General features: G+C 37.5%; 1 protein-coding gene across 1 annotated transcript in view; it reads left to right on the top strand.

Moving 5' to 3' along the window:
• The window catches only part of GRM1 (glutamate metabotropic receptor 1), a 371,895-nt gene that overhangs the window by 167,688 nt on the left and 192,507 nt on the right, over positions 1 to 11,700 (top strand). The window lies entirely within an intron of this gene.

Here is an 11,700-nt window from a genome sequence, read left to right as displayed (position 1 = left end):
CTTGGCAAGCCATGCTGTGGTAGGCGTCCCACATATAAAGTAGAGGAAGATGGGCATGGATGTTAGCTCAGGGCCAGTCTTCCTCAGCAAAAGTAGGAGGATTGGCAGCAGATGGTAGCTCAGGGCTAATCTTCAATAAAATAAAATAAAATAAAATAAAATGCTCAAGATAACCTGACTAAAACAATGAAATTTGGAAAGGTTGTACAATGATATAAAACTATTATCTATGGGTAAAATTTTTAATGTAACCTTTGTGTATTACTTTTACTTTTAATTTAAACTTTCTGTGTTATTTCTACTTTCCTTTCAGTTTACAAAGCAATCTTATACCTATTACTTTAATTAATCCTGATAGCAACCCTAAATTAGGTATTATTAATACTCTAGACAAAAGATAGAGATGCAAGTCATTTCATTTACCCAAAGTATGAAGCTAGAAGTTGGCACAACCAGAGCTCCAATATGAATCCTTCAGATCGGAATCCTATGCTCTTTCCGGTGACCATGTCGCTGTTAACAGATATTTTTATTTTTAGAAAATTGAGCAAATGCTCCGAATCTTAGGTTAAGAGTCAGAGAGGCAAGAATAGAAAATCATCCACCTGGGATGAAGTGTCCTAGAGAGTGCAATTAACTTGGTCCCAAAATGCTTTACAGATCTGGGACATTTTTGATTAAGTAGGTGAAGGTTGGTAAAATTTGCCAACTTCTTCCATTCTGATTTCGCTCACTTCTTTGTACTTTCAATGTGGTTTCATAGAATTAAGAAGAAATGGAACATCAGATAAAAGGTTGACAGTCCATGGCTTTTGAGATATCTTTTATCCTACTACGTAGGGTATTGGGAAAAAGCATGTAGATTTAAAAAGTTCAGGGAAAATGGGTTGAGGCAGCTTCTACAAAGCAGAATGATGCTTTGGGATGCAAAGGTGTATTTTATTCGTGGAAGGAAGATGTTAAGAATGGAATTATCATTGACATATGAGTATCAATTCATCAGGATTTTGTTCATTTACATTATAAATACAGTTGATATTATTAATTTGGATCTATAATTCACTTAAGCCTGGGTTGCTGATGAGTAGTGGACACTTTACTCTCAAACGTTTTTAAGAATGTCAGGAGATGTGGGGCACGAGTGCAGGGAGGGTAGGGGTTGAAATAAACATTTCAGCTTTATGGGTCTTAAGCTTGAGAAGTGTTGAGCTTAAGAAATGTAGTGATATAATAATGTTTTAAATAGAAAGGAATCCTGAGGAGTGCAGCATTGCCATTTTATGCAATGTGGTTATGTGCAAAGAACAAACATGCTGTATTTTCTGACGGTATTGTTATTTTGAGATGAAAGATTAGAGTAGATTATAAACTATTACATTTTCAGCTGCAGTATCATAGAAGTTCTCTTGGGTTTTCTACATTCAGAATTTTTGGGTGACTCAGAGCATATTGAGTTGGAATGTTTGGAGAAGAAATCAACAAGAAGGAGCTTAGAATTAGAAGCAAGGCCTAAAGAGCCAAAAGGGAGAAAAGCAAGCCACAGAAGCTTTGTAACTTGTCCAAAATTTCACAGCTTCTAAATCTATGTTCTTGAACTCTATATCCTCAGAGCTCTATGAAGTCTATGAAATAGGGGGAATAATAACCCTAATCCATAATGTTACTTGGGGGCCTGGAATTGGCCACCCCAAGATATGTCTCTTTGGCATAATGACTATTTGAGGCTGGTTACTTTGCAGACAGGAAAGCAACTGAAAAGTAGAATTTACTTACCCTTTGTAAGAGACATTTACATTAGAAAGGAAATCTCCATCTGTAAAGATAGCTCCCTTTCTACCAGGAAGAAGAAACTCTTAATCAATGGGGAAGGCAAGGACTTAAATCTGCATTTGTTTATTGTGCTTGTCTGGTAACCTGTAACTGACTCCCCCCACCCCCAACATCCTCCTTTGTCATTAGCTGGATATGATATTTAAGGTGGGGGCTTCAGCCATTTTGGCGAGTTGCTCAGCTTGCCTGACCTTTCCCATGTATACGTGTTATAAAGCTTTGTTTAATTTTCTCCTGTTATTCTGTCTCATGTGAATTTAATTCATTCTCTGGCCAGACGAACCCAGAGAGGGTAGAGGAAATGTCTTCCTCCCCTACATTACTATAGTAATAAACTAGAAAATAAATGTTAAGTGCTTAACACAGTATGAAGCAGACACAGTGCAAGATACTATAAGATTATAATGATGATAATAATAATAGTAATTCTACATCCCATGCTTTCTTTACCATACCACACTATGGTAGCACAAGATGATTCAGTGGTGGGACTAGAGTTGGCAGAAAAGCTATTGTTGCTTTGTTCCTTCAATCCTAGGAAGTGGCTAGTTTATGGGTAGGCATGTCAGGGACAGGGGTGGGAGGTGAGGTGGGAGGAGGAGGGAGGACCATAGAGAGAACAAGACCCACAAACCTGCCCATGGCACTGTCACAGAAGTTAACATCATCTTACCAGACATCCTGAGTTCACCTCCTACCTCATCACTAGGGAAAGTATTCACAAAAGGGCTTATTCACTTACAGTTCTTTATTGTGAATATGTCTACACAAATAAAAGAGACCCACTTCAGGGCAATGCAACAATCCATCAAATGCAGGGATTGCTTGCTCGGCATTGAGAACTATGCTTCTCCCTCCTGTGGTGTGCATGCAGGCGTGTGTGCGCTGAAGAATGGAGATTCATAGCAGGAATGGGAAAGAACCTTTTTAAACTTCACAATAGGTTAAGTACATGGGGTAAAATAGAGCGCCTGTTCCAATACCACCCCTCTGATGTGACTCTTTCAGAATAAACTCCTGAATATAAAGTAATTATAACCCACTCAAACCAAGCTTCTTCCTGCTTCCAGCTCCACTGACTCATTCAACTTCTATCAGTGTTACTTTCTATTTGAATTATATAGGGGAAAAAAACATTTTGTTTAACTTGCTATAGTATTTTTCAAAATCCAGGCATCACTAGAGCTCTTGGCAAGTAATGACTATTGCATTTGTCTTTGGTCCAGAGAGTTTTTGTCCCTGTTCTTGGCAGGAGTTGACAGTTCTGACATTTGGTCATTAGTATTTGGTGGCTTTGTGTCTCCAGTGAAATTTGAAGAAACAACCCAGTTTCTGATGATAGAAAAAAAACACAGTAAAGCAAACAAATTCATTTTTATCACTTGCTATAGCAGATGGGCAATTTTTATTTTAAGATAGAAGATACATTTTTTAGTAAATGAAATTTTTCTTGTATCTCTTAGATGGAAGCAGTTTGATATCACTTGATTAGGTTAGAATTATGATCAAATAAAATCAGTTTGGTTATTAGGAGACTTTTTCATTGTGAGACCCATTTAAAGCTTCAGTTTAATTGTTGACAGAGTATCAAGTGGCTTAGAACAGAATCCATTAAGATTTTTCTTAAAGCATCCACAAATTTTCATCAAACATTTCAAATTATATCTTTCAAAAATCCATGACTATAGTTACCTTTCTATGCGCTAATAACTCAGATAATAGACAATAAGCTATGAAAACAGTGTTTGTTTTTAAACTTTTCCTAATGTTAACTATACAGTTCTTTTTTTCCAGTTTCATTTTTGTATTTCACTGACTAGCCTGGTTCCCAAGAAATTCCCCAGTAACTCAGAGGGGAGTGTGTATATCAGTCAGGGCTCAACTAGAGAAACCCAATCATTAGGAAATATACATATTAAGAGATTCATTGCAAGGAATTGGCTAATGCGATTGTGGAGGATGGCTAGGCAAGTCCAGAATCCATAGGACAGACCATGAGAAACGGCAGTTTGGAGCTCTTGGGCACATTCTGTCCACAGGCAGAATTTGTTCTTCATCAGAAAAATCTCAGTTCAGTTTTAAGAGCTCTTAACTGATCAAATCAGGCTCACCAAATAATCTATGTTAATTCCCTTACTTGAAGTCAACTGATTATAGACATTCACATCCACAAAATACATTCACAGCAGTACCTAGATTTGGGGTTTGACTGACTACTGAGGAGTGTAGCCTAGCCAAGTTGACACATCAAAAGCTATCACACCGTGTCAACATGCAACAGATCCATTTGGATATCAAAGAATTACTATTCATCAACTGCTTGAATCAAAAAGAGCTTATCTGTACATTTCTAAAAAGATATAGTTTTGAAGATGCTTCAGCAGTGCCTTCTAATTTATGGTATAGCTCCAAATAAATAAATTAATACGTGACCTAGGTGGGTTTTTCATTTGGAGACAATCTCTGAATCACCTAATCCAGGCTTATTAGTGTTTCAGGCTTATAAATATCAGCAGAGAGCTCTGATTTGTGGGACGAGCCATGGGCTTATCATTTTCTTTGCCTTCCTCATCTTCTTTCCAGTTCTAATGAGAAAGCCATTTTTTCATTGAATTAATTTTTTGTTGCTATAGCAAAGGAGGAATTTTTTCCAAAAAATCACGTTGACTGCATCATGGTTAAGTTCCCAGGCTATCCACTCAAAGCCCAGTTCAAAGATCAAAAAATGTTCTCTTTAGGTATATACATCCTAGTTTGGTGATTTCTTCCTTATGGCAACTAACTTGAATTTACAGCTACCATATGGGGTATATATACTCCTAACTGATGTCTGCTCCTTCTTGTAATCATTAATTAACTTAATCTCCTATTGCTAATTGGAAAATTATTTGTCATTCTTTCTTTTAAGCAAACATTTACTGAATTGGCTAGACTTGATACCTGAAACTGTGGTATAAGACCGCAAAAGTGAAGGAAACAGCCTTACAGAGCTTAATTATGTATTCAATACAGGGTCATTGGTACTGTGCTGAGGGAAGTAAAAGATTCTATGGGAGAATGTATCAGGGAGACCAGGGGATTGCTTCTGAAACTCTTCCTGGAGGAACTAATATCTAAACAGATATTAGCCTGGTTTAGGGAACCTGAGAGTGAGGAAAAGAAAGAAGAGAGGAAATGCATGCATTAAGGCCAATAGTTGAGAGAGAACTGTGTGGGCTATGGGTTCTAAGAGAAGTTTTATCAGGTCAAAGTATAGAATTCAAATGAGAGCATTTGAATGCCCAGAGATGAGGCTGGGGAGGTAAGTAAAGGCTAGATATTGGAAGTCCTCATTGCATTGTTAATAAATTTCAACTTCACTTATGGGAAATCAAAAGCCGTCAGAAAGTTAGAAATAATAAAGCAAGGAGCATTTTAGGAAAATCTCTCTGGATATAAGTAATATGGGCAATAGATTGGAGAAGGGGACCATGTAAATTCAGCGAGGGCAGGAGTGTTTCTATTTAGGTCATGTTTGTGTGTATTCCAACTGAATAGCTCATTGCTTAGAATACAGTAGGCATTGATTAATTAATTAAGTCAATGAATATTTATTGATTAACTGCTATGTATAATATCCTTGCTATATGCAAAGGAGACTGGCATGATCTAAGCCATCATGTGTCTGATAGGGAAGGGAGAGAGATAACAAACAATACATTTATAAATAAAATAAGTTTATATTGTTCCAAGTGCCACTAAAGAAACCAAAGAATTGCTCTGATGGAGAACAGTGGGACATGCCTTCTTTAGGTAAGTTTCTCAGGGAAGCCCAGCTTAAGGAGATGGCAGCCTGGAGACATAAATTGTAAAATATGCATTTTAAAATAACTGTAAAAAGTAAGATCAAGTGGGGACTATTGCAATGATCCAGGGAAATTATAATGAATGTCTATGTCAGAGTAGTGAAAATGATCATGGAGAACAGTGGTGGATTTTGAGGACATTACTAATCTTCTGGGACCATGTGATTAACTAGATGTGGGACTGAAGAAGAGGGAGGAATTAAGAATATCAACAAGTGGGTGGTGGCACCATTTCCTGAGGTAAAGCTTCCAGGAGTAGAAATAGGAGAACCTTTGTGTTGGGGTGATGATAGATTCTGTTTCAGACACTTGGGTTTGAAGTGATTGTGATCCTAGTGGATACAGCCAGATGGAAGTGGGATGTACAGATCTGGAGCCCAGAGAGAGATATGGTTGGGCAGAAATAGGAAAGAAGCAAAGAGAGTAGTGTCACAATAGACATAGGGAGATGACAATTCAAGGAATAAGTGGTAAAGTGTCAGAGTTTATGACCCAGTCAAGTAAGGGTAAAGATTGGAAACTACTACAAGTTGCTGGATATGGATTTTAAGATAGTAACAGTTGAAATATTCTAAAGTTGGAGTTTGCCATATGGGTGCTTCTGAAAGATCATGGGGTGGTAGGGAGTTGAAGACTCTTATTTAGATAAGAAGTAGAGAAATGGATTGGGAGCAAAGATATGGGTAAGGGAGTGTGCCATCTTGATGCAGTGGAGGAATTCATGTTCTAAAAGTAACTGAGGAGAGGAAAAAAAGATAGGAGATCGTGATAATAAAGTGGAGCATCTAAGTGTATGTTTTCAGTGAATAACTTTGAGGTGATCATAAAGGCTAGAGTGTGGTTGTAGGAGTTCTTTTTGCTGGGGAACATGAGAGTCTGCCCAGAAACAGCTATGGTGTGATGGGCTGCAATTCTGAGAGATCCTAGAGTTTAAAAGAAAAAGCTGGCCTCCCTCTGGATTGATTGTGGAGGCTCCCAGAAAATATCCATGAAGGCTCCCAGTGGTCAGATCACGGCTGATGTACACAGGCAGGCAGGGGACTCTGGCTGAACCTTGGCTAACATCCAGATGTACAGGCTGTCCGCTCACATTGCATCCATGGTGTTATGTCCTCTGTCACTGTCCTCAGAGAACTCTCGGTCAAGTAGGGGAGTGGAGGATGACTAGTGAAAATTAATTGTGATGCAGTGTATGAATAATTTAACAGAGTCGTATCCAAAGTGCTATGAGAGAATAAAGGAATACCTACTTCTGGATATATAGAGGAAGTCTTCAGAGAGGGTGGAATTAGATCTGGCTTTTGAAGAACAGGCAGGACTTCACCAGGGAGAGAAGTGAGTGGGGTTCAGGGAGGAATTGCCAGTCTGAGGGAAAAGTGTGAGAAAAGACAGGAGAGAGGCAACAAAGAGCATGGCATTCATGGCGAATGGTGACAGGACTGGATGAGCTTTAGCACAGTTTGTAGAAGACAGAAGAGCTGTGACTGGGAACACATCGTGACGGCAGCTTGCACTCTGCCTTGCTCTGAAAGGATCTTCTGCCTCTGCTAATCCAGAGTTCCACTTGATAATGCATTTGGTTGGACTAAAATAGTTCTATTTTATGATAGTACCCTGATTTGACTTTTCCATGGTCTGACTGTGCTGCTCAAAGTTTGTTATTCCATAGTTGATATTGTTTTCTGTAATGTTCACTCGAACCACCATTTCTGCCTTTATCTAGTTGTCTGCTTTTCCAGAAGGCCAACGTCATAAGATCATGACCATTTATAATTTCAATTTAGTTATAAGAGGATAAAGGCATCTCCAAGTCTTGTCTTTTGGTGTCCTCCTTTAATGAGAGCTAGTCGTTGGACAATAAAGCAAGAATTTATTTATTTTTTCATCTATGTCAGGATTTCTCTTCTTACATCTTCTCCGTCTGGCCCCGTCTCTCTTTTCTTAAGGAAGATAGGATATTTCCTATCCTCTTTCTCTATTCTTTTTCTCCATCGTACTTCCTATTATACAAATCTATAACTATCTTCCCCCTCCTAAATTTGTCCTTCAAATAAGCAACAGATATATGTGAATGATGTTGTAGAATTCTCCTAATTTTGTGCCCTTACTCTGAGACATTATCAGGATGTTCTGCCTGTAAGCAGTGACCTTTTCAAAATAAAGAACAGTGGCTATTAACGATATTATTAAAATGTGTTTTTCCATTTTAAAAAATTCACAGGAAAATCAGTAAATCTTCTTGTCCTCATGGTGATGTATATTATGGAAAAGTTATTCTAATACTGTTCTGTATATTTGACCCCAGTATGTATCACATACGTTCATATGAAAAATGTACTAATGTCATTGTGCCTTAAAATTGTTTTCTCTTTTTAGGTAAACATAACTACCTCTAGAGCCTAAAAATCACAAATATACCTATCGCTGTTAAGTATTTTAATGTCTTTTTATTTCTTTTTTAATAAGCTTATATATAGTTGTTTATGAATCTGGCATGGCAGAAAAGCATAGTAGGCTGCTACTTTGAGAACAGTATCAAACATTCCTGTCTGAAAAATGCCACTTAAAATCATCTGGCCTACATCTTCTTTTGAATGGTGAAAGCTTTTGTTCTCATGTCAACAGCTTGATCTGAAGTTCAGTCTCCTCTGGCCTCCAGTGAAAAGATATTCTTCAGCTGGCTAGCTCTCTTAGAGAAGTTTATTAAAGCTGGCTAGACAATTTAACAGCGTAACAGAAACAGAAACTAATGGAACTGTGGCTTGAAGGTGCAGCATTTAGCATGGAAGAGATGTGTTCCTTTCAGCTGTAAAACATTTCACAGCAGAGTTACCATACTCTCATGAGCTGCCTCACACACTTTAGTGAAGTTATCACTCAATAAATTGTTGAGAACATTCTATTGGCAGTGGAATCTTAAGAAACCTTTCCCGACTAAGTACCACCTGCTGGAGGCCACCTGTTTTTTGAGCAACATGGTACCCAAATAGACAACTTAGTTTTAGTTTCCAAAGCGTTTTCCCAACTCCTATGGCGTTGTAAAGCTAGAGAAGATTTGGTGCTGGCAAGGTCTAAATATTCTGATCAACAACGATTTATTGAGGAGCTGTTATTATATGTCAGGTACTGTGCCAGGCGCTGGTTACAAAAAATGAATAAGACTGGGGAGTCTATTCTTCATTTGGGAAGCCAAGTACATGTAATTATCTATGATATGGGTTCTTATATTTAAAGAGTGCAAATGAACTGCTGGCTAGAGAAATAAGGGAGGAGAAAGCAAAATAATGAAAATGTCTCATTCATTGTGACACCTGGAATACCTACTAGAATAAATTAACCTTTGTGTGTGTTCTTGTTGAAAATCTCTACAGTGTAGTAGCTTATTCACTGCCAAATTTTTTTACCCAGAGAGCAGCAGTTTGGGTCGGTACATTGACTTCATTAATCAAGATTTCTTTGGAGCATTCTGTTCAGAATCTTAGTCTTAAAGACTTTGATGAATTAGGATGATTCTTCTTTGACAATTATTTGAATTCAAAATGAGTTGGATGTTCCCTGATTTAAGAGCCAATATGATATGAGGTTTTTTTTTTTTTTTCAGGGTTGTAGTTAAACTCATAACCCTTCCAAATAAAATTGAAGAATTCCAACAGTGATTTGTTGATTAGTTAATATTTGCATTTCATTTGTGTCACAACACCAGTGAAACTCAGGTAATCCAATTTTCAGACTTCAGAAACATCTTGGTATTGTGACACAATGCTTCATAAACATGACATAGTGCATCCTTCTCAACTGATCACATTGTTCTCCTTACAGATAAAATCATGATTCACAAGCATGAGCACAGGTGGAATAGAGCTCCCAACTACTAATATTTTAAGACATTCATTTGAGCAACTAGATAATGACATGACCTGTCATGAAAGGTCATTGATACTTATTGTACTCTCATAGCATTTAGGGTAAGAGACAGATCATGCCAGCAACAGAGTCATTCATTTATTCAATCAGGAGAGGAAGGTAAGTACCTGTGGTGGGCCAAGCACTGTAGTAGAGCATAGAAATGTAACATTAATGACATAGTGCTTCTACCTTTAGGAGCCCACAATCTATGTGAAGAGGTAGACACATTCCCGATAACTACACTACAAAATGGAAGTGCTAATAAATGCAAGTAAAATGTATGTTGGGAGCATCAAGAATAGAGGAATATTTGCAAGGTGAAGTCTTCACAGAGAAGGTGACTTTACAGCTGAATCTTGAAGGAAGAATAGATTTTATAAGGCAGATAAGCTGTATTGTAATAGTAGCAAAATTCATTTATCATATACATTTTGCCAAGTATTTTGCTATACATATCTTATTTCTTTGCAATATGTATGTTATTTATCCTCACAAGAACCCAGGGAGTTGGCACCATTATCATCTCCATCTTAGAGACGGAAAAATGACCAGGCTTAGAAAGTTTAGTAATTTGTCAAGGTCCCTAGCCAGGGTGTAGCGAGGGGTCACTTTACGACCTAAGCCCTTACTGTTTCTTACTGTGGTGGTGAGATACTGAATAGACACACTGGTCATGGAAAACTTAGCATCATCTTCTGGCCCAAGTGGCTGGAGTTTACTCCACAGTTTTTGAGTCTTGGTTAGATTGTAATATCTTGAGAATAAAGTCCAGTCCATACATTTCTTTCCTATTCTTTGCAGTCTCTTGGAGGGACTTCCTAGGAATTATAGACACAAAGTCTTAAGTGTGTATGAAAATATTTTTGAAGCCAAAAGTCATTTGCAAATGCAAAATCATACTTTGAACATGATTGGAATAAAGATGATCTCTGAAGGCAGTGCCCTGTCATTGATCCATGAGTACAGAGTCTTAACTAAGGAAACTTTGAGAAATCATAAATGATGTATAAATCAGGGATGTGCTTGCAAGATTCTGACAAAGTCAGTTAGTATCAGGAGAACAGATATAAATAAATTAGTTCCTTGCTAAATTAAACATAAGTAAATCAGAAGAATGAACCTGAAAGGATCCAGATACTGTTTTAATTATACAGATAGTAGAACATTGTGCTATAAAATATGTATACAGGTACTGTAATATGTCGGCATCTCTGGACACATTCACAATTGCAGATGTAACATCTTACCTTTTGTTAGGACATTGTGTATCAATTTCTGGAGGCTCACTAGGTAAATTTCGTATTTAAATACAAGTGAAACTGAGAAAAAGAGACATACTTCCTATCGTAAGTGTGTCTTGTAAGTTATATCTTTCTAGACATCATATTGTAAGGACAACATCATGGATGCATTCAAAGTTAAATCTGTTCCTTTATTTCTTTAGTGGAAAGATTTGGAGCCACCTACCCACGGTTTGACTGACTTCATCTTCGAAGAGCCAAATTATACCATGTTTTAGAAATCATTTTGTGACTTCTTTTTCTCTAGCTCCCTTGATTGCTCAAGCCTTGGTTATTTTTAAAAGCTTTAAATTTTCTTTGCACTCATTTCTCGTTTAGAGTTTAAAATGATATGATCAAATACATCTGCCTTAAGAAACAGCATTCAAATCAAAATCTGAGTGGATGGGTTTGAAGCAAATTTTTTTTTAAAGTCGAAAGCATTTTATTAGCTAAAGTCTCTGCCTGTGGGAATATTTTAAATGTGTGAGGATAAAGAGAATACATTATCTTCATAGCAGCTGGTGTGAGAAAGTCTTTGTAGAAAGAAACCCAGCTTGTTGAGAAGAGGCTTTGATAAAGCCACCAGGGGGTGGGGACGAGACTTTGGAGTCTAAGGTAGGACTTATGCTCAGGTTTCATGCAAAGAAGAGAGCAACTCTGAAAAATGAAGAATGAGTGAAACAGGAGGTAGAAGGGTCAGTTTGTGGGGCAGCCTGGAGCTATGGTTTTCAAACTATAGATCACTTCTCATTAGTGGGTCATAGACTCAATTAATGGCTGGTGACTAGTCATAAAAAAATGAACAGAAGAGAGTACTATAGAAAATAAGCAGTGCA

Source organism: Equus quagga, chromosome 8 (assembly GCF_021613505.1).
Source record: "Equus quagga isolate Etosha38 chromosome 8, UCLA_HA_Equagga_1.0, whole genome shotgun sequence".
Lineage (NCBI taxonomy): Eukaryota > Metazoa > Chordata > Mammalia > Perissodactyla > Equidae > Equus > Equus quagga.
Note: the sequence above shows the minus strand (reverse complement) of the source record. Positions and strands in the feature narration are given on the sequence as shown.